General features: G+C 43.0%; 1 long non-coding RNA gene across 1 annotated transcript; it reads right to left on the reverse strand.

Annotated features, from left to right (window-relative positions):
* Nucleotides 1–18682: 18682 nt before the first annotated feature.
* LOC126997341 (uncharacterized) lies at nt 18683–24698 on the reverse strand. Its single transcript, XR_007752042.1, has 3 exons — nt 23968–24698; nt 22817–22878; nt 18683–21970 (listed from the first exon to the last, which is right to left on the reverse strand). It is a non-coding gene; the product is annotated as an uncharacterized LOC126997341 (long non-coding RNA).
* Between the last annotated feature and the right edge of the window lie 2679 nt (nt 24699–27377).

Raw genomic sequence — 27377 nt, forward strand, 5'->3', positions numbered from 1 at the left:
TTTTCCTGTGCCTCCATCTTGAATGTTTTTTAAGTATTATAGTTCGTCTAGAGGTGTTTTTCCATGTCATAAATTTACTTGAATGAATATAAAGTCCATATTTCTTCATTCCATCTGCATACTAGGACTGCCATGCTCTCTCTTGGTTGTGTTGTGATGAACATATTTTCAGTCTGAAAAAAAATTGCAAACTAATTAATGCACAGCTGAAAATTATCCATTGACAAATAAACAGCAGGAAAGACTGTATGAGACTGGATCTTGCAACTTGTAGACCTCTCAAGCTGAGGACATCTGAACTCATGTGAACTCAACATAGGCGAGCAGAGGCCGGAGCAGCTGTCTGGTGGGAGATGATTGTTACAAGGGTGAAGGTGGTGTCGAGTGAGTCTTGATGGTTGGGGAATGTGTTAATACATATTTGCATCACCAGGTGATGTAGCCATGTTTACAAGCTATTGAGATGCTTTTAAAATCAGCTGGACACTGCCAGCCATCTGCCATGGGAAGGACCCCCCCCATCCCCCATAAAAAAAGTTTAAAGTAGATGTGAATCAAATGAGTGTAATTTTCCTTACTTTTAAGTTAAGCACTGCTCATAGAAAAATGAAAAGAAAACATGGCAGACACCACTAAAATCTTTTTGTTTTAGAGGGTATCAGTGCTGCAGAATTTAAAGGACAGGAGCCTGATGTGTTTATGCTTGGCCATTTAAATAGTACTTCCTATGATGCTTCACATTCACTTGTTAGATTACAATTTTGTTCCCCAATTTTCTGGAGGATTTCAAAGATCACTTTCTTGAGGCAGTCTGGCAACCCTCCCATTGTGGGCAATAGAACACGCCCAGGGCCAAGCAAGAGGGGAGGTGGTGGCCAACTGGTCAGCATGCGAGCGTGGTGAGCCTGTCAACCTATGTTCTGGTCCTATTGATGCACACTGACAATTTTCAACCAGTGCTGATTGGCTAAATATTACCCACATGCCCAGGTCTTCAAGCAACCCTAACTTCAGTGACATCGTTCAAATGGAGCACCGGGGGCCCAAGCAAGTCATACATCACTATAAATAAGATGCATCTGCACCACTAGTGGGCTGGGGTTGCCCATGAGACCCCTCAAGAAAGCCTACTGGTGCTATAGGCAGCACCAAGAAAAGAACAAAAAACATGTCACCAAAAGACTTGGAGAGGGGAAGGGATAAAGAAGACAAGTACGTAGTATTAAAGGAAAGAAAGGACCATGAATTGGAGGACGACACAGGCCAACAGATGTGGTTATTGATCACTTGGTGTGTATCAGGAAATTCATGTATTGTCACCTGTCTTTCAGTACCTCTAAGGGCTCCTTCACACAACATATGTTTTCAATGATTCAAATGTAACCCTTTAGACGTGGCCGTGCCACCACGTCTGGCAGCGCGACCAAATTTGTGGTGGTGATGTAAGTTGTTTTTATGCGCGGCTTGTGTTGGTGGCGCCACCACATGTTTACATGGAAACTAATAGATGCACGTGTGTACAACGTGAGTGCAAAAGTGGAAGCAGAAAAATCTGATTTTGATATTGAACGTTTCATTGTTGAAATTCAGTCAAGGCCTGCTTTATGGGATTTGCATGACGATGACTACTGCAACAAGGAACTGAGGAGGAAATGCTGGGAGGAGCTAAGGATTTTGTCAGGATTTTGACACAGATCACTGTTCAGAGAACAAAATAATCCCTTCATTGATTGGTGCTGCAAAAGAGGGTGAACCCAATATCTTCTCTGTCGTTGCCTAGGCCTATGCCACTTGCATAATAAAGTGTACAGTATACCAGCAGTTGTTGCTTCTTCTACCTCCATGACGAGATTGAGCTCTGTTGGGGGCGTTACTGGTGGTCACGAAAAATGATCACACCACAAAAAAAATTTAGTGGTGCCACCGTGGTGGAGTCGTTTGAAGGAGCCTTAAGGGGAATCAGGGAGAAGCTCCCTGAACACAAAAGTCTATTAAATTTTAGCTGTGGTGAGTCCTGGGATTTGGCTGCCATAGGACACTAGGGGCTACTGAGTCGCCCACTACCGTGTAGATTCCCATACACATTTCATGGCTAGGGTCAAAGTGGTTTTGATCACATAAATAAAATAAAATACATACATATATGATAACAGAAGAGCAGTTGGTTAAGTATGAAATGAGATATCTGAGTTAATAAAACCATATTCATAACAACGATAATATGATCAATGGATTGAAATGTGCATACCCAGGGAGGTCAAAGGGGACAGAGCCCCTCTGTTAAAAGGCTACATATATATTCACTATGGGCTACTTCAATGCCCGCTACCGCGCAGGTTACCACACACGTTCCATGGTTATTTTCACACTTGTTTTCACCTCTAGTCCTTCCTCGTGGTTTTCCAGGAGGTTTACAGAGAAATGTGACAGAGGAAGTGAGAGGGAGATGGGAGAGAAACACCGGGAGAGTAAGATGTTGGTAAAGAGATTGGTTAGGGAGAGTAAAGAGAGAGTGGACGAGGATTTTGATAGGAAAATTTCAGCAAAATACTGGGAGAACATAAGAATTTTCTGGAAAAAAGTTAAGAGAAATGGGAGGAGAAAAGAATGACATTTGTAGCATGAAGAGGACAGGTGGGGTGCTTGTGAGAGGGAATGTATGAAAGCAGCACTTTAGAACTGCAATGAATGAGAGTGGGAGGGAGAGCAGAAGTGACTTGTGTAGGAATAAAGATCAATGTAGGGCAGCCAGATCCACAGGGGAGGGTGGAGAGAGGTGAGATAGAGGAGGCATTGAAGAAGTTAAGAGTAGGAAAGGCCCCTGGAGCTGATGGCATAACAACAGAAATGCTAAAGTATGGAGGAGGTGTAGTTGTGGAATGGAAATTATGGATATATAACCTAGCATGGGAACAGTGGTGTACCGAAGGGGGGGGGGGGCCATGGGGCCATGCCCCCCCCCTTTTGCAAAAAAAAATAATAATGAATATATAAATGCTACAGGAATATAATAGGAATATGTATATTAGTATTATGATTACGAATGTGTGTGTGTGTGTGTGTGTGTGTGTGTGTGCGTGTGTGGAGTTGAGAGCTCTGTGGCACTGACTGACCGAGTTATTTCCCCTTTGTTTTTGTTTTGAGTTAATGTTAGGATATAAGGTGTGCTCTGAGTGAAAAAAAAGTAAGATGTTAAATGATGGGTTCATAAAATTGTGTGTAGGGTTCGATGTCAAGCTGTCAACTGAAAGCAGCGGAGGGGTGTTTGTAGTGGGAGTGGCGAGACAGGAAGAAGAGGAATGCGAGATTGGTATGGCTCTGGCAGAGAGAGAGAGCACGAAAGTCGTAAGTGTGCCTTCTCTCCTTCTTTTTTTTTTTTTTTTACAACAAAGGAGGCAGCTCAAGGGCACACAAAAAAAGAAAACAATAATAAAAAAAAAGCCCGCTACTCGCTGCTCCTAAAAAAGAAACAAAAGAGGTGGCCGAAAGCAAGATCATACAGGAGGAGAGGTCTCCTGATACCCTCCTCTTGAAAGAGTTCAAGTCGCAGGCAGGAGGAAATACAGATGAAGGAAGATTGTTCCAGAGTTTAACAGCGTGAGGGATGAAAGAGCGAAGATGCTGGTTAACTCTTGCATAAGGGGTTTGGACAGTATAGGGATGAGCATGAGTAGAAAGTCGAGTGCAGCGGGGCCGCGGGAGGGGGGGAGGCATGCAGTTAGCAAGTTCAAAAGAGCAGTCAGCGTGGAAATATCGATAGAAGATAGAAAGAGAGGCAACGTTGCGGCGGAATTTAAGAGGTAGAAGACTATCAGTATGAGGAGGAGAGCTGATGAGACGAAGAGCCTTAGCCTCCACTCTGTCCAGAAGAGCTGTATGAGTGGAGCCCCCCCACACAAGAGATGCATACTCCATACGAGGGCGGACAAGGCCCCTGTATATGGACAGCAACTGTGCAGGGGAGAAGAACTGGCGGAGACGGTACAGAACGCCCAGCCTCGAGGAAGCTGATTTAGTAAGAGATGAAATATGAAGTTTCCAGTTGAGATTTTGAGTTAAGGATAGACCGAGGATGTTTAGTGTTGAGGAAGGTGATAGCTGGGTGTTGTCAAAGAATAGGGGATAGTTGTTTGGAAGATTGTGTCGAGTGGATAGGTGGAGAAACTGTGTTTTTGAGGCGTTGAAGGACACCAGGTTCTTCTTGCCCCAATCGGAAATAATAGTAAGGTCTGAGGCTAAGCGTTCTGCAGCCTCCAGCCTTGAGTCGTTAAGTTCCTGTAGGGTGGGTCTTCTATTAAAAGAAGTTGCGTAATGCAGAGTGGAATCATCGGCGTAGGAATGGATAGGACAGTTCGTTTTGGATAGAAGATCATCAATGAACAACAGAAAAAGAGTGGGAGATAGGACAGAACCCTGTGGGACACTACTGTTAATAGATTTAGGGGAAGAACAGTGACCGTCTACCACGGCAGAAATAGAACGGTCAGAAAGGAAACTGGAGATAAAGGTACAGAGAGAAGGATAGAAACCATAGGAGGGTAGTTTGGAAAGCAAAGATTTGTGCCAGACCCTATCAAAAGCTTTTGATATGTCCAGCGCAATAGCAAAAGTTTCACCGAAACGGCTAAGAGAGGATGACCAAGAGTCAGTTAAGAAGGCTAGGAGATCACCAGTAGAACGCCCCTTGCGGAACCCATACTGGCAATCAGATAGAAGGTCAGAAGTGGAAAGGTGCTTTTGAATCTTCCGGTTAAGGATTGATTCAAAAGCTTTAGATAGACAAGAAAGTAAAGCTATAGGACGGTAGTTTGAGGGATTGGAGCGGTCACCCTTCTTAGGCACAGGCTGTATGAAGGCATACTTCCAGCAAGAAGGAAAGGTAGATGTTGACAGGCAGAGGCGAAAGAGTTTGACCAGGCAGGGTGACAGCACGGAGGCACAGTTTTTAAGGACAATAGGAGGCACTCCATCAGGTCCATAAGCCTTCTGAGGATTGAGGCCAGAGAGGGCATAGAAAACATCATTTTGAAGAATCTTTATAACAGGCATAAAGGAGTCAGAGGGGGTATGAGTAGGAGGAATATGCCCAGAATCGTCCAGAGTGGAGTTTTTAGAAAAAGTTTGAGAGAAGAGTTCAGCCTTAGAGATAGATGAGACGGCAGTGTTGCCGTCAGGACTGAGGAGTGGAGGGAAAGATGAAGAAGTGAAGTTGGAGATGTTTTTGGCTAGATGCCAGAAGTCACGGGAAGAGTTAGAGAAAGCAAGGTTTTGGCATTTTCTATTAATGAAAGAATTTTTGGTTAGTCGGAGAATAATTTGGCACGATTTCGGGCAGAAATGTAAAGTTCATAATTAGCTCAGATTTACTTGATTTTATGTGTAAGGTGCAGTCAAAGTGATTGGAGGACTATATAATTACGGTACCCTCTCGAGTTTCGCGCTATCTGAGTTTCGCGATCCTCGAGTTTAGCGCTTAGTCCTAAATTCTTACCATCACAACTTTCGCGCATTACCACCACGAGTTTCGCGCTCCTTTGACATGTACGGGTCGCATCTACCTACCGTCGGCGTCATGCGTGCTGCCTTAAAAGGCGGTGTCCAACCATTGGGGCTATGGGCAACTGCGGTTGCCCGTATGCCCAACCGGGAGCGAGTTGTTGGTTGTCCGTATGAATGAAAAACGGTTGTGAGTACGAGCGTGGGTACATGGGTACCGAACGGCTGCATGTAAACAAACAGACGACGGCAGTGGCTGAGGAGTGAGGAGCAGTGGAAGATGGCCCACCAAGAGACTTGTAAAATGGACTGGCAGAGCTGCTTTGCTTACTACTTGATTAACAAGATAAAAAAACACCCCGTGCTGAGGAACCACAGTCCAAAAAACTTTTTTCTCGAATCTATGAAAATTGTAGATCAACGGTGATGTTTTCTTCTTCTTCTTCGTTTGACCAATAATGCATGGTAGCGACGGTGAAAAGTAACAGTGAAAAATAGCAAGAGGTCATACAAAACCAAAATCAGGGAAAGAAAAGAACAGAAAAACACCTAAGTTCAGGGTGAAGTGTATAAGTGCGCACTGTGAAGTAAATAAGGGCCGCTTTCACAGTCACTGTTTGTTTTGATCGTTACCAATGGCGGCGATCGACGCTATAGTTTTCCACGTGAAATTGGCCTATGGGGTAGTGGTGGCTGCAGAGAAAGCGACAGGTGTTGAGAGTGTGTGGTAAGGTGCGGGGCGAGGCTAACCCCCCAGCCGCCACGAGGTGCCATTGTAAAGGCAATACCTCCGACACCATCACATCACATCACTACCCATTGGCCAGTTTCACGTGGAAATACTAGAGCGGCGATCGCCGCCATTGGTAACGATCAATACAAACAAAATGACTGTGAAAGCGGCCCTAAGTGCATGTTGTGAAGTATAAATGTGTGGAGAAGGAGGACCTAAGAAGCGATACAAAGCATTACAGGTCAAAAGAAGAAGAAGAAGGTCCACTGGCCAGTGTTGTAAGAAATATCTCCCAGATGAAATTAGTCATTCTGCTGTCCACCACGCATGCGCACTGTGGGAATACACAGCATTAACCCATAAGGGTCGGGCTAAAGGACTATTGTCGCGCGGGCGGTGTTGATAGATTTGGGAAAATAGGTGTCTTTCATCAATGCCCCGTGTGGCAATTTCAAACGAAAACATAATAATTTATACTGTTTTTTCATCGCCAATCCTTCCTCTCCACAATGAAATAAATTTGAAGTGTCTAGGTTGCAGCACGGCAGAGATATGATGTTGGGAAGAGGTGGTATTTTTGGCCAAGCCGAGCACGTCAGATGGCGGGAACTCCCGCCACCCAACGCTCTCCGCCCAAGCGGAAATTCCTGTCACCCGACCCACACGGGTTAAAAGTGTTAATTTGCCTGGTTTTGTTCTTTTTTGTCCGCTTGTGGTCTTTGTGAGCGGGGAGGGAAATATGGAAGCAGTGAGCAAGTTGAAACTCTCTGCGAGCTATTTTGCAATTGCGGCGGCAGTTTACATTCCATAGGCATTGAAAAGTCAATCACGATGTTAGTGATTTGATGATATATAACAGAAAGAGTTAGCAGATTATACCATAACACACAGAAAACTACCAGAAGCTATAGGTTTGTCCAACTGTACCACGGGTGACCGCAAGCAACCACCCTTAAGGCGGCTTTACACCTGGCAATTCCTGGGCGGCAATACAGCCGCGACGATCTAGCGGCTAGACCGGCTGGGTGCTCTCGGGAGCAAGTACGTTCACACGTGGGAGGAGCCGCCGGGAGCATCAAGACGTAAACTGCTATTAATGGAAGGGCATGAATTCATCCCAGACGCCCCAAAAGGCTACTATCATATCCTAAAACCACAATGAGTTTGGTCCATTGGCCTAATATTGTAGAAATACTTTAAGTAAACGAGTTTTATCATAAGTAGCATTGATTGATTGATTGACTGATTGTTTATTGTTGCATTTAACAACGAAGGAGAAGGGAGGAACATGCCATCACAACCCCCAGGCATTATATAGAGTGATTATATAATACACGAAAATAATCGTTCCTTACCTCCTTGGATATCTCGCAAAGAGATAAACATTTCCCGCAATGTTGCTGCCACTCTCTCAAAAGTTGTTTTGCGCAGACTCTGCTTCTTGTAGAGCTTATCTTGTGGGTCCCACAAGTGTTGATGCTGCCTCACTTCCTCTAGCAATGCCACCTCGGCCTCCTGGCTTCAAATCTTGTTATCTGCATCTGTCATTTCTTGTTTTATTGGCACCGACATGTTGTTTACCCAGCCGCCAGTTGGCAATACAAGACGGACACGCTCAGCTGCAGAGAACTTGCCGCGAGAGGGGCTCCCAGACCCAGACCCAGACCAAAAATGCTGCCGGCAGCATGTTGCGGCTGTATTACCGACCAGGAATTGCCAGGTGTAAAGCTGCCTTTACACTAGCAGACAACACCATGTGGATCACAAGCATGTATTCAGAACTGCCAGCCAATTGTAAGGCAGCCGCCTTCAACTGCGGCTTCAGAATGACCTGTTCTCACTTCCCATTTTCTGCCTATTACCAAGGTACATATTTTGATATAACAAGAGAGTAAAGTCGAAAAAAAATTGTGATAACAAGGGAGTCAAGTTGAAAAAAAAAGTATTTTTTTTCCACGGGCCGGAACCAATAAGCGCTTTTTCATGTATTTCAATACCTCGAGTTTAGCGCTATACCTTCGGAATGAAGCAAGCGCGAAACTCGAGAGGGTACTGTATACTGTAGAGGCACCAAGTGAACTTGCCTGGTGACAGTGGTGAGTATGTAATGTGCTTCTGTATTATGACTGGGAGAGTGGCAGGCGACGCGAGATGCATATGGGACCTGTAAGGTCGACCTTTGCCGCTGTATTACCACCTTTAATGACCATTTTGTGCTTGACAGTGGACAGTGTAGAGTGGCTGAGTAACTATTGTATGTTCAGCACTTGAACAATGGAGCTGCTGAGTTGAATAAGAGCAGGTGATCTATTTTGAGAAACATTCATTGACGACGTAGGCTCACATGGCCATAGCTTGTTCATGTTATCTGTATAATATTTTCTGACCACAAATTCCAAATTTCTGAAAATTATGATTGACAGACTTCATTTTCTGTTTATGTAGTACTTTTTTACTATAGCGTGTGTCATTTCTTGAATTCATGCAGGCTTGGGATTTGATGCCTTTCCATTCTTTACATATTTCTTTCCTCCTTGGTCACAAAATGCCAGAAAACGCTTCACATACGTACTCTATCTGGTGTAAGAAAGTCACCACTGACTCGGCTGATGCCCCGGATAGTTCAGTAAATCAGGTAGGTAAATAATGAAATAATGATTAAGAATAATTACTGCAAAACACATTAGGTGAAGAATCAGCAGCCAAGCCTAATCTAAAGCAATAAGTGACCCAGGTTTTCGCATGAGTTTGGAAGTGCTCACCTCAGTTCTAAGCATCACTAAACCCTTGCCAGAATAGCTGCAGGGGTCACAACAAGAACTGATGGGTGCTCTTGGAAGTGTAGCTACACGAAACTGCATATACAGATGCATTTCAGTCCTATCGTGATGGAAATAAGCTCAACAAACTTTTTGCCCAAGCTGAGGAAAGGTACGGAAATATCATACAGAAGCCTTGAACAATCAGTGGTCATCAGAAACATAATTAAGGCTAACCCTTCAACAGCAACTCCATAGGAGTACTATCGAGGAGTTATTTTTCTCCCATTTTTGGATACCGCTATAGCACACCTCAGGGAAAGGTTTGCATCTAAACACATTAGGAGTTTTTTGTTGGGAAATCTTGTTCCCTCTCTTTCAGTTGATACTGATTTTAGTGAACTGAAGAAGGCAGTTGAATTGAAGCGTCATGAATCTCATGAGAGGTCAAAGCAAGCTGTTGAGACATTGGCATGTGCCAAAAAATTGGGCACATATTAAAAAATTTCAACCTTATTGCAATTTTTTCAACCCTACCTGTTAGCACTTCCACCAATGAACAATCCTTTAGTGCCCTTAAATTGCTTAAAACATACCTTAGGAATGCAATGAGTGAAAGTCATTTAAATGGACTGGCCTTACTTTGTCTATTGTGACACAAATTTTGATCATGAAGTCCTTGATGAGTTTGCAATTAAGAACAGACCCATAAATTTGAGGTAAGCCAGTTTCAATGTATTGTTGTTAACAGTAACTAATCTAATTCATCTAGTTAATTTTTATTTTATATTGATAAAATACCTGACCCAGTTTCCATGTATCTTGTAAAAATATGTATTACAGCAGCAGCCTGTATAAACAAAGATTATACATGTTATATGAATAAAAAAAAAAATTCCTTGCCAGTATATTACTTTTTTATCAGAACATGTAGTTCTAAAGTAAGCAGTGTTGTTTCGAGGGTAAATTTTTGCAATCCAAATTACAGAAATGAACAAGATTTTAAAATTAATGTTCGCTCAAGTAACATAAAATTGGTACTTTTAAGATTATTTAAATCTCCCATATCTATGTTGTACTTATATGCTACCAACAAACTTCTAAAATGTACAATGTATGTATAAGTATGTATCAATGCATGTATGTATAAAAAATAATAAATTTACCCTAGCGATCTAACACAAATCCTCAAGCTGTATGGGATCCCTGCGCTTGCAATAATACTGGACGCAGAAAAATTATAATATACATATACATATATACACATATATACATATACACATATATACATTATATATGTTTATATGTTACATATATACATATATGCATTATATACATTATATATGTTACATATACACATATATACACATATATATATTGGCCCCTCCATTTTCAATTTTCTGGGTACGCCACTGCACAGGAGCAGGGTGAGGTGCCAGAGAATTGGAGAAAGGCAATTGTTGTGCCACTGTACAAAAGGAAAGGGAGCAGAGGTGACTGTAATAGTTACAGGGGAATAAGTCTACTCAGTGTGGCAGGAAAAGTTTATGGAAGGATTTTAAATGAGAGGATGAAGAAAATAACAGAAAAAGTGTAGGTGATGAGCAAGGAGATTTTAGGAAAGGGAGGGATTGTGTAAACAAATATTTGCACTTAAAATGTTAGTTGAAAAATACCTAGAGAAGGATAGAAAGCTGTGTGCTGCATTCATGGACCAGGAAAAGGCATATGACAGGGGTGACAGGAAGGGGTTGTGGAATGTTCTAAGGATATATGGTGTGGGAGGGTGTTTGCTGGAGGGAATCTAATCCTTTTATAAGGCTGTGAGTGCCTCTGTACACGTGAAGGGTGAGTTGAGTGAGAATTTTGGTGTTGGTGTGGTGTGAGACAGGGGTGTGTGATGTCACAATGGCTTTTTAATGTGACCATGAATGGTTGTATGAGAGAAATGAAAGCCAGAGTGGGGGAGCTTGGTCCAAGGCTGAAAGTGAGAGGTATGGAGGAGTCACTGGTTGCGGGACTGTTTGCAGATGATAGTGTTGTTGGCAGAGAATGAGGGGATGCTGCAGAGGATAGTGGATGAGTTTGACAGGGTGTGTAAGAGGAGAAAGCTGAGAGTGAATGCTGGAAAGAATAAGGTTATGGTATTTGAGAGGGCAAGAGAACAGGATTTTGCAAAGCTGTACAGAGTTAGAGAAGAGGGTACAATGAAATGTAGGATAAGGTTAGGGGAGGAGAGAATAGAGGAGGTGACTGAGTTTAAATATTTAGGGACTGTTTCATGTAAGCATGGCAGTATGGAAGGTGAGGTGAGGGAAAGAGCAGTGAAGGGCAGACAGGTGGGGGGTGCAGTGGAGAGTTATGAAAGGAAGAAGTGTGAGCATGGAGGTAAAGAGGGGAATAAGGAAAAGTATTATCCTGCCAACTCTGTCATATGCATCAGAGATGTGGACATGGAATGCACCACAGCAATCAAGAATGCATGCAGTGGAAATGAGTTATATAAGAGATGCATGTGGTGTGTCAGGATAGGATGGAGAAAGTAATGAAAGCATGTATGTGCAGTTTGGTATGGGTGTGACAGCGAAAGGAGTGGAGTGTGGAGCGGTGGAGTGGGTGAAGCGTGGTGCATTGAGATGGTTTGGACACTTGATGAGAATAGGGGAGAATGAATTCGTGAAGAGTGTATGAGGGAAGGATTGAGGAAGGGGGTGTCAGGGGAAGACCACCTGTGAAGTGGATCAATAGGGAAGTTCCCGCAAGGGAGCAGGGTGCTGGATATATAGATTGCTATATAGATTGACGATTAGAAGAAAATATATATGGCAACAGTGGAACAGTTGGTTAGTAGATTACGAGATATCGATGAATTAATATTACCAATCTTGACCCATTTGTCATAGTCAGATCATAGTTATTACATATGGAAGTAAAAACATCAAAAATAGGAAGCAGTAAAGAAGGAAATGTTTGCCTTTAAAATTAGGGAAATAAGGAGAGAGCGCACCTCCACCATCATCGACAACGGCACAGTGCAAAGCATATCACATGTATGACGTATCTATCGTAATAAAGCAAACTCAACAAACCTGACAAAACTAAATCTATCCTACAACCTAGCATGGCCTAACCTGGCTATCTCTAACCTAACCTGGCCTGACATGATCCCTCCCACCACTGTCAAAACATGTGCTACACTATGCTCAAAAGCTTTCTACACCAGTATTTTGAAGGTCAAGATTTACTTCCAGCATCCTTCCGTCTCGCTTCCTATTAGCCAAGTGTTCTGCATAAAACAAGTCCCAACCTTTTGGAGTTTCCCCAGTGTTCCGGCAGCTAACAGTTACTGCACTGCATCCAGAGAACAAAACACACGACGTACCGTCATTATCAACCTCATGCCGGACGCCTACATTTATTTCCCTAACAGCCAAGACATTTTCTTGTTATTATTGGAATGACTTTGGAGAGATATTACCAAATTCCAGTTCAACTTCAGGACAGTAAAGTTCGGAGAGATTAATGGAGTACATCAGTAAGGTCCAGCTAAGATGCTTTCTTACCCAACAGGTGCACACCTCCACAGTGACCCTCTCTAGGCGCCCCGCCCCTGCTGGCACTCGCGCCGCCCGCCGTGACCGCCGCGCCGCCGCCAGCAGACGCTCCCCTGCTGGGCACCGCTCAAAACAATCAACTCAACATCTATTGTACTTACCTTCATTTATAGTGTTCACAAATACAACAAAACACTCGCAATAACTACAATAAAAAAACATAGGTAAAGATTTGTATTAGGTCCGTGCCAGTATCTCATGATCTACTTTATGAAACATCAGTATCTCTTCATATATCTTTTCTACAAACCTTCAACAGTCATGGAAACGCTTTGAAAATCCAATTCAAGGACTTTTTTTTTACTCTTGAAAATAGTGGATAATGTTTACGAAAGCGCGTCACCTCCTCTAGCGACGCTGCAGCCGCCGCAGCCGCAAAATAGCTCGCAGAGGGCTTAGGGTCGGGGAGCATATTTAAACTACTCCAACCGAACTTTACGACCTACTAACGGGGGGGCTGCGCCCCCCTCGACCCCCCACTCATGTATATGTGACTTATTTCAGCGAGGATCGAGGTATTTCTCGCAACACCGGCTGCAGAGTCGCCGAGGCCAGCAGAGGAGCCGACGCGCTTTCGTAAACATTATCCCCTATTTCAAGAGTAAAAAAAAAGTCCTTGAATTGGATTTTCAAAGCGTTTCCATGACTGTTGAAGGTTTGTAGAAAAGATATATGAACAGATACTGATGTTTCATAAGGTAGGTAATGAGATACTGGCACGGACCTAAAACGAATCTTAACCAAAACATACAACAGCAATAACAAAACTAATCATGAAGATATTTTTCACCACACCTGCTATTCAATGAGGTATTTATATATATATATATATATATATATATATATATATATATATATATATATATATAGATATAGATATATATATATATATATATTGTTATGCCGAACGTGTTACTTCTGTTCCGTGTCGCTGTCAGGAGACTCCGTGGGAGGGAGATATGTAAACACTTTGCACAGCTTCTGTTTAATATTCTTCCTTAGTAGTACACAATTCACTCTGAGTCTTCACTAACCACTAGCTTACTATGACTGGGACTGGGCCTCTCTCGCCCTCTTCTCCTATATATATCCAGAACAGTACCTACAGTCTAGAATGTTACAGTATATTTTAGATCATACAAGAACATGTAGCAAAAATATATGCGAGTTGGCAACACTTCCCGACTGGCGCCTGGCCGCGCCCCGCGGGGCGCGGACGAGGCTTTGCTCCCCGCCCCCCTGCTCGTTCTTCCCGGAGCCTTCTAGAGGCCCAGAGACGCCGAGGGAAGCTTCCAGCACAACACTATCCCCCCCTCTTAACTGTGATCGTCCCGATCACACACTTAACTATATACAAACATAAAAGAATTAATCAAAAACATAATAATCGTCGTATCGCTGTGGACGCCTGCGTTAATTGTCTCTGCCTTCTGCTCGGTGCCTCCTGCGCGTCTGTCTCCTGGTGCGCCTCGTCGTCGTCCGCTTCTTGGGGTGTCCCTGGAACATCTGCCGAAGCCAGGAGGTTATCTCCCTCGGCTGAAAGGTCCAGAAGGCCTATGTCGTCGTCGACCTCCTCTCGGTCCTGGACGTCCCTTGCGTTTTCGTCGGCTGCTGGGTGTCTGTAGTTGTTCCAGGTGTAATTTCCCGGACCGTGGTACCTCCATAGCCGGTTGACGTGGACAACTTTCGGCTTGGTCCTTTCCGTTCTCCGGATTCGGTAAGTCATGTCGGAGAGGCGTTCTAGCACAGTATAAGGGCCTTCCCAGGGGCTCTGTAACTTCGGAGACTGTCCTTTCTTCCTCTGCGGGTTGCAAAGCCAGACTTGGTCTCCTTCCTTGAAGTCAACGTGGCTTGCCCTCATATTGTAACCGCGCTTCATGGCCTCCCCGGAGAACTTCAAGGCACCACGGACTTGATGGTGCACCTCTTCCAGCCGTTCCTCTACAGTTGACGGGCAAAACTGGAGGCGTCCCTTGGAAGGCTTTCCCCAGGAGGCCTTCCTGTCAGTAGGTCCACCGGCAATCGCAGCTCACGTCCAAACATCAGCTTTGCCGGTGAATACCCCGTAGTCTCGTGAGCGGCAGACCTGTAGGCCATGAGAAGCGCAGGCAGCTTCTGATCCCATGAAGACTGATCATTGTTGCACTGCTTGGCCAACTCCTGGCCCAACGTCCAATTAAACCTCTCCACCATTCCATATCTGACTGTGGGTGCAGAGGGGTGGTCCGGGTCTTCTTTATACCCAGGAGCTTGCAGCACTCAGCAAGGACTGTTGACTCAAAATTCCTTCCCTGGTCGGAATGGAGCTCGTTAGGCACACCGAAGCGACAGAAGAACTCCTCCACCAAAACCTTGGCGATGGTAATGGCTTCCTGGTCAGGGATGGCGTAGGCTTCCGGCCACTTGGTGAAGTAATCCATTGTGACGCAGATGTACCTATTTCCGTTCGTCGTCAGAGGCAAGGGTCCTGCTATATCCACTGCCACCCGTTCCATGGGGGCTCCAACCTGGTATAGTTGCAATGAGGCAAGGTGACGCTTCTTGGGGCCCTTCTTTGCACAGCACACCTCACACGCGTGACACCATTCTTCCACGTCCTTCCTCATGCCAACCCAATAGAACCTTTGGCGCAGGCGACTCAGTGTCTTCTTTACCCCAAGGTGTCCGCTGGTGATGCTGTCGTGCATTTCTTTCAAGATGCCTTCCCGGGACTTCACAGGTAGCGTGCCGTGGACCAGTAGTGGTCAAGACCATCATGAGAGACCCACCGTCGCTGTAACACCCCGTCGTCCATCCGAAGAGTGTCCCACTGAGTCCAGTAATTCTTGGTGGTAGGGCTTTCTCTCGAGATTACTTCCCACCCAGGTCGCGTTGACGACTGACTCAGCCACTCCATAATTGGTCTCAGATCTCGGTCCTCCCGCTGCAGTTTTCCCAAGTCTTCCCATGGCACCTCCGCTGTCTGTTCCACTGTAGTGCGGCGGCACATATTCTGGACGCTTTCCCTCTGGAGGCAATGTTGACACTCAGGTAGGCAGGAGCGCCGGCTCAAGCTGTCCACGTTACCGTGTGTTAGCCCAGATCGGTGCACAATATTGTAGTGATGCTGCTCTAGTTTAACTATCCAGCGAGCAAGCTGGCCCTCAGGGTTTTTCAGTGACTTCAACCACCGCAATGCAGCGTGATCCGTGCGGATGGTGAAAGTTGCACCGTACAGGTAAGCATGGAAAAAGTCAAGGCTTTTGACTACTGCCAGGATTTCTTTCCGGGTCACGCAATAGTTTTTCTCGGCTGGGGTGAGCTTCTTGCTGAAGTAGGCCACAACCCGTTCCATGTCGGCACATGCCTGGGACAGCACTCCACCAATCGCCTCGTCACTGGCATCACAATCCAGTATAAAAGGCTTAGAGGGGTCTGGGTAGGTGAGTACGGGCGAGCTGATGAGGGCCTCCTTGAGCTTCTCAAAGGCAACCTGAGTTTCCGCTGTCCACTCAAACTTGTGCCCCTTCTTCGTCAGGAGGTGCAGTGGTGCAGCAATCGTAGCGGAGCCTTTCACAAACCTGCGGTAATATGAGGACAACCCGAGGAAGCTCCGCAGCTCCTTCACGTTGGTGGGTGTCGGCCAGTCCCTTACCGCAGCCACATTCTCAGGATCAGTGCGTACTCCAGCCTCGCTCACGATGTGTCCCAAGTATTGGACCTCCTTTTGGAACAGACAGCATTTCTTCGGTCTGAGCTTAAGGTGTGCAGCTCTAAACCGGGCGAAAACCTCTGATAGCCTTTTCATCTCCTGCTCGAAGGTCTGGCCAAAGACAATCACGTCGTTGAGGTAGGTGAGTGCCGTCTTCCAGTGAAGTCCCTCCAGCACCTTCTCCATGAGCCGCTCGAACGTGGCCGGCGCGTTGCACAGGCCAAAGGGCATGACCTTAAACTGCCACAGGCCTTGACCGTAGGAGAAGGCTGTTTTCTCTTTGTTCTGTTCCGCCATTTTGACTTGGTGATACCCAGACTTCATATCCAGTGTTGAAAACCACTTGGAGCCCACCAAAGCGTCGAGTGTGTCGTCGATCCGTGGGAGTGGGTATGAATCCTTGATGGTGAGATCGTTGAGGGCTCGGTAGTCCACGCAGCACCTGAGGGAACCGTCCTTTTTCCTGACGAGCACTACAGCAGACGCCCACGGGCTGCTCGACCGCTCGATTAACCCCTGTTGCCGGAGATCATCCATCACCTCATCCATCTCCTTGCGACGGGCTGGTGCCATCCTTCGAGGAGCTTGCTTCACTGGGCGGTGGCTACCTGTGTCGATGTGGTGCTCTACCAGGTCCGTACATTCCTCACGAGAAGCTCCATGAGCTGTTCCACTTGGGGCTCCTCTAGACACTTGGAGCTCCTGTCAAACAGTTCGCGCAGGTAGTCGGGCAGCTCCTCCTGGGGCTTCGTCAGGGTTCTCCTGCAGACACAGGTTCTTGGTTTCTGGGGCCGTATGCACAAATATTCTAAGAATAATACTAAGCCCTGCACTTAACAACTTTTAGCTAAGCATAGGCCCTTAAGTATTACTTAGAATTCCCCTTAGCGGACTCTAAGCTAAGTATTTTTTGAGCAAAATACCGGTATGAAGTGCATCGCCTAGCAAAACGACCACTTGCAAAAGCATTGTATATAGCTACCACAGTGCATATTATGCAGAGATGAAATAGCTATAATGCATTCAACACGTTATCTATCTGTACACAAAAGCTTGTTTGGAAACAATAGACACAACAGTGGAGTAAATGGTCGACATAAACGAGCCTTCTTCTTCTTCCTCTTGTGGTCTTTATTGCCTATGATCGTTATATAGGTGCATCTTTTCATGTTTCCGGTGTACCTCCACTATTCTTTTATGTGTTTTGGTAAAATATGCATATTACTGCCTCGACGTCGTCTCCTCAGCCGCCGGTGACAACAAAGGCGTAGCGCGAAGCGTATCACACGGAATTACCAAATAATAAAAGTAAACAAGTCAAAACAAACTAAATCTAACCAGACCTGACCAAACCTAACTATACCTAGCCTATAGCCAACCTAACCTGACCCATCTACTGCCAAAATGCAATGTGCTAAGATGCGTTAATTTACACTCTTCAATAGTTTGAAGTTTCTTCAATATTCAAGCTGTTTGTTACTGTACTGTATTCAGAGACCAACATACAACACATAATGCATTAGCCTCGCGTGAGATGGCTACCATAATTTCAGACTCGTGTGTTCAGTGACTTTCTTGTTTATTTATTTTGATATATATCAACTTTCAGTCAGGTTACTCTGGTATATCTTTACCTCAGTGGGTCAAGGCACACAATCATTAGTACTATTATAAAATGTTCTAATGTTTCCCGAGCTTCTACACCTATCTGATGTACTATAGATAGGTGTAGGTACTTCTCCATTCACAGAGGCCACTTTTCTCAACTATCTTTGACAGGTCTCCCATTCACATTGTTTCACTCTGCTCCAGTGTCATCATATGCTTTCCCTCTCTGTATATTTCCTTTCTCCAAAGGGGATTGTCTTGAATTTCCAGTGTTATATTAATTTGGCCCACCGGTGCTCACTCATTTCCTCTCTTTGAAACTCAGCTTCCCCTTTGTTAACCTTTCTCAGAAGCTTCACCCTATTTCCCCTGAGCATGTGAACACTATCATGCCAACTGGTCTTGAATGACTTCTAATCTCCCGACATCTCAAGTGTTAGTTTTGCTGACCCATACAAGATAGCTGTGGGGTTACTACTTTCCCCATCCAAAAGCAACTTCCATATTCATACTGGCTAATTTCCCTTCTCTACCACTGATGTTAACACCCGTCATTTTCCTTACCTTGGCTTCATTCAGTTTTCTTTGTGCTTTCTCCTATGGCCTCCTTGCTTATCTCAAATGCTAAATAACCATGTGTTTCTATTACCTCTAAGATATTGTTTCCCAGCACCCGCTGTCCTACTGCTGGTGTGAATTTCCATTATTATGTTTAAAGATAAGTTTCCATTCCATACCAAAGTCATTTAGGATCAGGCAAAATCCTTCCACTGCATAACCTAGGCAAAGTAATACAACTTCTGATGTGTGGGGCTTTATTACTTTTGCCTATATCCACATATACACATGGAGGAGGGGGAATGATTATGAGCAGAAAGGATTGATTGATAATGTGGCAGTAGATGGAAGACTGAGAAAGGATATCTGTGACACGAAGGTAGTAAGCGGGATGTTCGATGGCTCTGACCATCTTGCAAAAGTGGGTGTTTGAAAAGAAAGGTGAAGTAAAAAAGGAAATACTGAAGATAGAAAAGTTACAGGAAAAAAGAAATAAAAGATGAGTATAACGTGAAATGGTAGATGCCTTAAGTGAAAAATGGGAAAGTGTGAAAGATAGTACAGATACTGAAAAAGTTTTTAGAACATTTAAAGAAGTAGTGTTAACTACAACAAAAAAGTGGTAGGAATGAAAGTGGTGAGAGATGGAAAAAGAAAAGGAAATTCATGGTGGACAGAAGAGATAAGGAGGATAGTAAGAGAGAAAAGGGAACTTTTTAAAGAAAACTTAAGAAAGAAATGTGGTTGAGCAAGTAAAAAGGGAAAGGAAAAAGAAATATAGAGAATGCAAAATGAAATTAAAACAAGCAATAAAAGAAAGTAAGAAGAGAGTTGGTGAAGACTTTGGAAAAGACTAAGTGAAAAATATAAAGGGAACAGGAAATCATATTGGAAAGAAGTAAAAAACGAAAGAAAAGCATCACCCCAATAATATCTCCCCAAGGAAAATTAATGAAGTTATGGGTGAGAATGGAAAGATGTTCAAAGACGGGGAAGCTGTGAAAGAGACATGGAGAGAATATTTCAAAAACTTAATGAATTTTGATGATGGACGTCCAGCAGCTGTTACAGCAACAGTTTTGAGCGGAGGTAGAGGAGGAGTATATAAAGAAAGAAGTATAACATATGAAGAAGTAAATCAGGCATTAAAAAGATTAAAAAATGGAAAAGCAGCAGGAACTGATGGAATCAATCAGATATTTTCCTTCAGGATGGTAGGAGAAAAAATAATAGCAAAAGGAAAGAAACTATACACTGCCTTCATGGACTTTGAAAAAGCTTGACAGATTCGATTGGATTGCATTGTGGGATGTTTTAAAGGTTTATGGTGTGGGAGGAAAACTGCTTAGTGCAATAAAGTCTTTCTATGAGGATGCATCTGCATGTGTCAAAATTGGTGGAGAAACAAGTGAACATTTTGAGATAAAGGTGGGATTAAGGCAGGGGCGTGTCATGTCACCATGATTGTTCAATATTTATATGGATGGTGTCATGAGAGAAATAAAGGGCAAAGTTGGAGTAAAAATGTATGCTGAGGGAAGGAAGTGGGTGCTGAATTCAATCCTGTTTACTGATGACACAGTGCTCATTGCAGAAAATGAAAGTGACTTACAAAACTTGGTCAGTGATTTTCATAGCGTCTGTAAAAGGAGAAAGCTGAAAGTAAATGTCAACAAAAGTAAAGTGATGGTTTGTGAGGGGAGTAGAAGTGAAGTTGTAGATTTTGTATGCCCATATAGAGTGGGAACTGAATGTGAAAAAGAATGCAAAATAATTCTGAATGGTGAAGAAATGGAGGAGGTCAATGAGTTTAAGTACCTTGGATCAGTTATCAGTTGAAAATACAATAATAGTACCAACCCTCACATATGCAAGTGAAACATGGGCCTGGAATGAAAGTCAGAGGTCTAGAGTGCAGGCAGTGGAAATGAGTTATTTGAGGAGTGCTTGTGGTGTGAGTAGAATGGATGGAATAAGTAATGAAAGTGTGTATGAGCGTTTTGGAATGTGTCACAGGGGTGAAGGGAATAAGTGACTTTAAAGTGGTTTGGCCACATGGAGCGAATGGAGGAGAGTAAGATGACCAGAAGGGTGTATGTGAGATTGAGGAAGGGAATGTTAGAGGACGACCTCCAGTGAAATGGAGAGATAGGGTGCAGGAGTACGTTAGGGAGAAGGATGAGAGATCCTTGAGAAACTTTGAGCAGGCAAGGAGGGAGTGTCCGGATAGAGAAAGATGGAAACTTCTGCCGTGGCCATCCCCTGGTGGGAGCTCCTAAGAGCAGGCGTCGATGAGATGATGATGATGAATGAATTGAGAGGAATCACAGCAGAAATGTTGAAGTGTGGAGATGAAGTTACTATATGAATGGTCAAGATATGTGAAGTGGCCTGGGAAGGGGGGGGGGAGGTCCCAGCAGACTTGACAAAAGCCATCATGGTCCCAGTTTACAAGGGGAAGGGCAGGAGAGGGGAGGTGGGAGTTGTAGGGGTATAAGTCTGCTGAGTGTAGGCTACCCGGAAAGGTATATGGAAAAGTCCTAATTGAGATTGTGCAAAGACTTACAGAAGAGAAAATCAGTGAAGAACAAGACTTCAGGAAGGGAAGAGGATGTGTGGATCAGATATTTTCCTTCAGGATGGTGTTTTATTAGAAAAAATATTAGCAAAAGGAAAAAATACTATGCTGCCTTCATGGATCTAGTTATTCTAAAGAAAGTTTATGACAGAGTCGATTGGCTGGCATTGTGGGACGTCTTAAAGATATATGGTGTGGGAGGAAAACTGCTTTATGCAATAAAGTCTTTCTATGAGGATGCATCTGCATGTGTCAAAATTACTGGAGAAACAAGTGAACATTTTGAGATGAAAGTGGGCTAAGGCAGGGGTGTGTCATGTCATCGTGGTTGTTCAATATTTATATGGATGGTGTTATGAGAAATGAAGGGCAAAGTCGGGGAAATTGAAGTAAAAATGTATGCTGAGGGAGGGAAGGAAGTAAGTGATGAATTCAATCTTATTTGCTGATGACACGGTGCTCATTGCAGAAAATGAAAGTGACTTACAAAATTTGGTCAATGTTTTTGATAGTGTATGTAAAAGGAGAAAGTTGAAAGTAAATGTCAACAGAAGTAAAGTGATGGTTTGTGAGCGGAGTAGAAGGGAGGTTGTAGAGTTTGTATGCCCATATGGAGTGGGCATTGAATGTGAAAAAGAATGCCAAATAATTTTGAATGGTGAAGAAATGGAGGAGGTTAACGAGTTTAAGTACCTAGGATCAGTTATGTGTAAGCATGGTGGTACAGAAGGAGAGAAAAGAGAAAGGGCATTGCAATGATTGATTGATTGGAGGAGAAGTTGCGGATCCATCTCTGGCATGCCATCTCCTTGTTGGGGGCTGAATTTCTCCATGGCATGGACTGGACCTCTGCCGGACAGCTGGAGAAAGCTGCCATGGCACAAACCCGACTGATGGAGACAACTGATTTCTTCTTCCACATCATGTTTGGCCCTGAAATATGAGTACAAGTTCAAATAAACAACATATATATATATATATATATATATATATATATATATATATATATATATATATATATATATATATATATATATATATATATATATATATTAAGTGGTGTGTTTTTCATTGATTAGTGTTCTATACTAAAAGAGTTTAACCCGGTCGCTGCAGGGATCTTGTTTCTTATAGGTTCCTCCGGCGAGAAAATGAGAAAAATCATCACTCCATAAACCGTTTCATAATATATATCAACACATTTGTGATCAGTTTATGCATCATCTATTTTTTGGGGTTTATATCATGACAAAAATGTGGCCCATCGCTGGTACACGGTAAAGCCACAAATTTGGCCTGTTGCTGCTACCAGGTTAAGTTGGACTATGAATGGACAGATGTTGTTTTAAGAGCATCTGAAATAAACTTATGGGACTGATATATGATAATTAAATCTGTGATATTTATTAAGATGTGTCCAGTGATTTAATTGGCAAAGAACTGCAAAACACAAGCTAAGAAAATAAAAGTACTGAACTGATTGATGTATCGACACAGGAAATGGCCGTCGGAGAAATAAGAATGGATTAGTAATTAATATACCCGAAGCAAGAACTAAAAGACATTGCATCGACATAAGTAGCTATGTGATAGAATAACAGGCATTATCTACATGAGTTATTTACTGCACAGTGCACACTATATGGGCTGGCAACATTGTCTTATTTTCTAGCAATTGAAGTTGCTTATATTGTGCATTATATTCTTGCATGGGAATGATTGCTTGATGCTGGATGATAAAAACTAAATGATTAAACAATAATGTTATGTGCCGAATACCAGCTTGAGGTCACTCTAGGTCTAGGAGGACTTGCTCGTTGTTGTCAATGTCATCACAATCACTGCAAATAGATACATTACAATTAGAAATGCTTTGGTACCTGCCCTATATGTATACCTATCTATACTTGTCCAGAAGTCAAAACTCTTGACTCATGGACCAATTTGCAATTTTTTTTGTTCAAAAAGATTTTAGCATTGTTGATTGACTTTAATAGCTATTTGGGAGTAAGACTAAGAATAATCATAAAATTCACTTTTAGATCTTCATAAGAAAGGAAGCTGCAAATAACAAAAGCCATAATATACTGTGAACTAATTAATTTCAAATGTGAAAAAAAAAGACATGACCAAAACAAATAAAACAATACTACAATGCTAGCTAGCATGGGTATTAGTATCATTTTGCAACACCCAGGGATTCCTGGGAGGTATTTTACAGAAAGGATAGCTACCGTTCGTTAAGTAGGATCAATGAGGTTAGGTGACGTTTATAATTTATTGTTAAGTTAAAATAAGGCAACATTCTGAATGATAGTTAGTTTGGTAAAAAATTTACGTCCAAAATAAAAATGTTTGTTTAAAAAATAGTCAGTAACACAAATCGGAAATTTATCTGAGTTAGGAGAGGTGAACTTATATTAAGTTGGGCTCGTCGGACCAAGGTTTCTAAACAAGTTGATTTAGGATTAAAGGAAAAAAGTCATAAGTGATGCAAGCTTGAGTACTAGAGCAAGTTCGGTTTAAGAGCTACCGGTACGTCAAATTGATTTGGTTTGGTTACTAAAAATAAGCAAAGGAAGGTAATTTTGTTAGGACACTTCTGACATTTAAGTTAGGTTAAAAATATCAACTTTTCTAAATAATTGCTGATTTGGTTAAAACTGGCTATCTTAAATAACAGATTAAGTTGAAATAACTATATGTCAATGATAAATTTACCCAGGTTAGGTTTGGTTTATCGTTGCTGGGAGGTTAGTCAAGTAAAAATTAAATAACAGACACTAGTGACCCAAATAGGTATTGTTTAGGGTTTGGTAAGTTTGGTGGGAAACGTTTGTTGAAGTCAGTCACAAGATTAACAGGTGTGTTAGGTTTAAAGAGTTGAATATTGTAAAGGATAAGTCTGGCGAGGTAAAATATTGGCTCACCTGTGTTCGTTCCTTGGGCAGGAGTCTGTGGCTGCCGGTGTTGATCACAGGTAAGATACACGTGCGCCAGTGATGACTGGACCTTCACAGACTACCTAAGGTGAGTGATAACAGACACTGGATGCCCTCCAGGCGATGGCTGGGGGCTGTATAACGCCAGCCACACACTGCGGCCCGCGGGGCTTCCAGCAAGGTTACTCCCAGGGCTCCTTGTGTAACAGCCTGTGGATGGTGGCAGGCGGTCACCAGCCATCGCTTGGAGGGTCTCCAGTGTCTGTTATCACTCAATCTCTGTCAGTCTGTGAAGGTTGCACCTGCATTTTACCTGTCAGCGAACACCACTTCAGTCGTGATGGCCATGTAGGTGTTTCCAAGGTCCGCCTCGCCGAACCACTCATCTCAGCACGGTCAGCACAGTCCACAGATATTTCAGGATGAGTTTCAAATCATTACACGCCTCCAATTCGTCTAGACGAGGCAGATACATTAGGAGGTGATGCCTTTCATCCCGCTGTAATCCACCATGTTGCAATACTTATGCATTTTTAACGGTGCTAAGGGAGCCCCTTCCCCGCCTTAAATTTTCCGCCCGCTAAGTGCTCCAGCTTCAGCGCTAAGCGGCCCAGCGCCATTTTAAGTAGAAAACTTAACGATTCTTTGCCGTTAAGTGCACTTAGCGATGCTAAGAACTTTTGTGTATACCGCCCCTGGGCCCGTATCCTCGACAACTATTAATACTAAACGGGTCTTTCCGGTTATACGAACTATCGACTTTTTTTTTTTTTTCATTTTTCCAGTGTATTTTTTTACGTTAGAATCCGAAAATAACATTGGTTTTTTGGAGAAATGGATAGATAAAAAGTTATTCAACTTTAAAGTTATTTATTTCCTATGCATTACTGAAGAAATGCAAACTTTCCTTTCTTTTATCAAATGTAAGACATACCTGGAAAGGATAGGATAGGTTAGGTTAGGTTAGTTTAGGTTAGGTTAGGTTAGGTTAGGTTAGGTTAGGTTAGTTTAGGTTAGGTTAGGTTAGGTTAGGTTAGGTTAGGTTAGCTTCGGTTAGGTTAGGTGATTTTTGACCTGAAAGAGAGGAAAAATGAAAGTTAGCATTTCTTCAGTATTACATAGGGAATAAATAACTTTAAAGTTGAATAACTTTTTACCTATTGGTTTCTCCAAAAAAAATTTGTCATTTTAGGATTCTACGGAAAAAAATACATTGAAAAAATGTAAAAATACCCAAAAAATCGATAGTTCGTATAACCGGAAAGATCCTACTAAACTTGGTATTAACTTTCGACTTTGGTATTAACTTCACTCTCAAAGTGTATCCTCAACAACTATTAGCCTAATACCTACTCTTAACTTTGGTATTAACTTGAGAGTGCTGGCGAGGACTTCTAAACACTTAATAGTAAAGTTAATAGTGAAACCCAGACCCAGACCCATATCAACATGGCCCCCGGACTTCCTCGTCCAGCCCGCCTCCGCAATTTAGAGTTTGATAGGGCGCTTTGGAACTGTATAACCTTACCTTACGGAACCTTACGGAAATACTGGACGCAGGCCTACTAGGCCTCTATATCCAGATCCTCTGTGTCGTCACTGTTTAAACTTATACTACGGTGGTGGGCACTGGTGGTTATTAATTTCTCCTCCCAATTGTACTTGATTGGTTGATCCGCCCAAAACTTGTCCAATCGCTTTTCAAAGGATGCTATGCTCACTGCCTCTATGACATCATTAGGAAGACTATTCCAGGCGTCCACAACTCTGCAGCTGAAAAACATTTGCCTCTTCTGAGTCCTAGATCTAGTCTTACTAAGTTTCAAGTTGTTTCCTCGTGTTGGTCCTGTGTGCCTCTCCAAATGTATGGTTACCTCCTCATCATATTTTCCATTGAGGATTTTATATACCTCAATCATATCCCCCCTTGCTCGTCTGTATGCCATTGTTGGCATATCTAGCTGTTTCAGACGATCTTCATATGAAAGATTTTTCATCCCTGGTACCAACTTAGAGGCTCTCCTCAAAACATTTTCAACTGTGCAGATGTCCTTCTTCTTGTAGGGAGACCAAACAGATTGTGCATATTCCAGATGAGGTCTTACCATGGACTTGAAGAGACATCTAAAAGTAGTAACATCCAGAGCAGCAAATGTACGTCGTATTAGCCCCATTACCTGATTGGCTCTGTTGACTTTTTCGGACATGTGACCTTCAAATGACAAAAGTTCGTCAGTAGTAATTCCCAGGTCTTTCTCTCTCGCAACCTTCTTAACCTCTTGTCTACCTGGCCCTTCCCCTCCGAGATAGTATGATGTGTCCCTTGTAGCTCGATGCCTGCTGTGTATTTTGAGGTGTATGCACTTCTCCGGATGAAAAGGCAGCAGATTATCTTCCGACCACTTCATGAGGTGTTCTAGGTCTTCCTGCAGTAAGCACTGGTCCTGTAGTGATGCGATCCTCCTGTACACTTTTGTGTCATCCGCAAATAGATAAAGACTTGATTTGACGGTCGTTGGCAGGTCATTAATATATAGGGCAAAAAGGACTGGTCCCAGCACACTGCCTTGTGGAACTCCACTTACTACTTTACTCCATTTAGAATATACTCCCTTTAAGTGAACTCTCTGCTTTCTCTTTTAGAAAACCTGATATCCATTGGTATATTCTTCCTGTTATCCCATAGTTTGCTACCTTCTTCAAGAGACGTTGATGAGGCACTTTATCAAAGGCCTTCTGGAAGTCCATATAAATCGCGTCCACCTCACCTCCTTCATCTAAAATTTTTGTCCACTCATCCATCACATGAAGCATTTGTAGAACCGTGGATCGTCCTGGGATAAAACCAAACTGTTTGTATGATAGTAACTTTTGCTCCATCAAATGTTTCATTACTTTCTCTCTCACAATTGCCTCCATAATCTTACACACCACACAAGTCAGGCTTACTGGTCGATAGTTACTTGGCTCAGTCTTGTCACCTTTCTTAAATATTGCGCTAACATTGGCAGTCTTCCAGTCACTTGGTAATTTACTTTCATGCAGTGACGAGTTAAAAATATCCAATATTACACCTTCCAGCTCATCTTTCAACTCGGTCAGGATTCTTGAGTGGATACAATCGGGACCCGGGGACTTGTCAGTTTTGAGTTTCTGTAGTTGTTTTCTCACCTCATCTATGTGAATTGTGCTGTCAGGTATTTGTCTGATCATTGTTGTGTCCATAAGCTGTAGGTCCTGACTGTCTCCTATGTCAGGCTCCACAGTATAAACTTTATCAAAGAATTCGGAGAGCACTCGTGCCTTGTCAATATCTGATCTGGCATACTGTGTTTCCCCGCTTACCTCTTCCCTCAATTCTCCTATTCCCGTCTTCGTTTTTAATTTATCTTTGACAT

Source organism: Eriocheir sinensis, chromosome 12 (assembly GCF_024679095.1).
Source record: "Eriocheir sinensis breed Jianghai 21 chromosome 12, ASM2467909v1, whole genome shotgun sequence".
Taxonomy (NCBI): Eukaryota; Metazoa; Arthropoda; class Malacostraca; order Decapoda; family Varunidae; genus Eriocheir; species Eriocheir sinensis.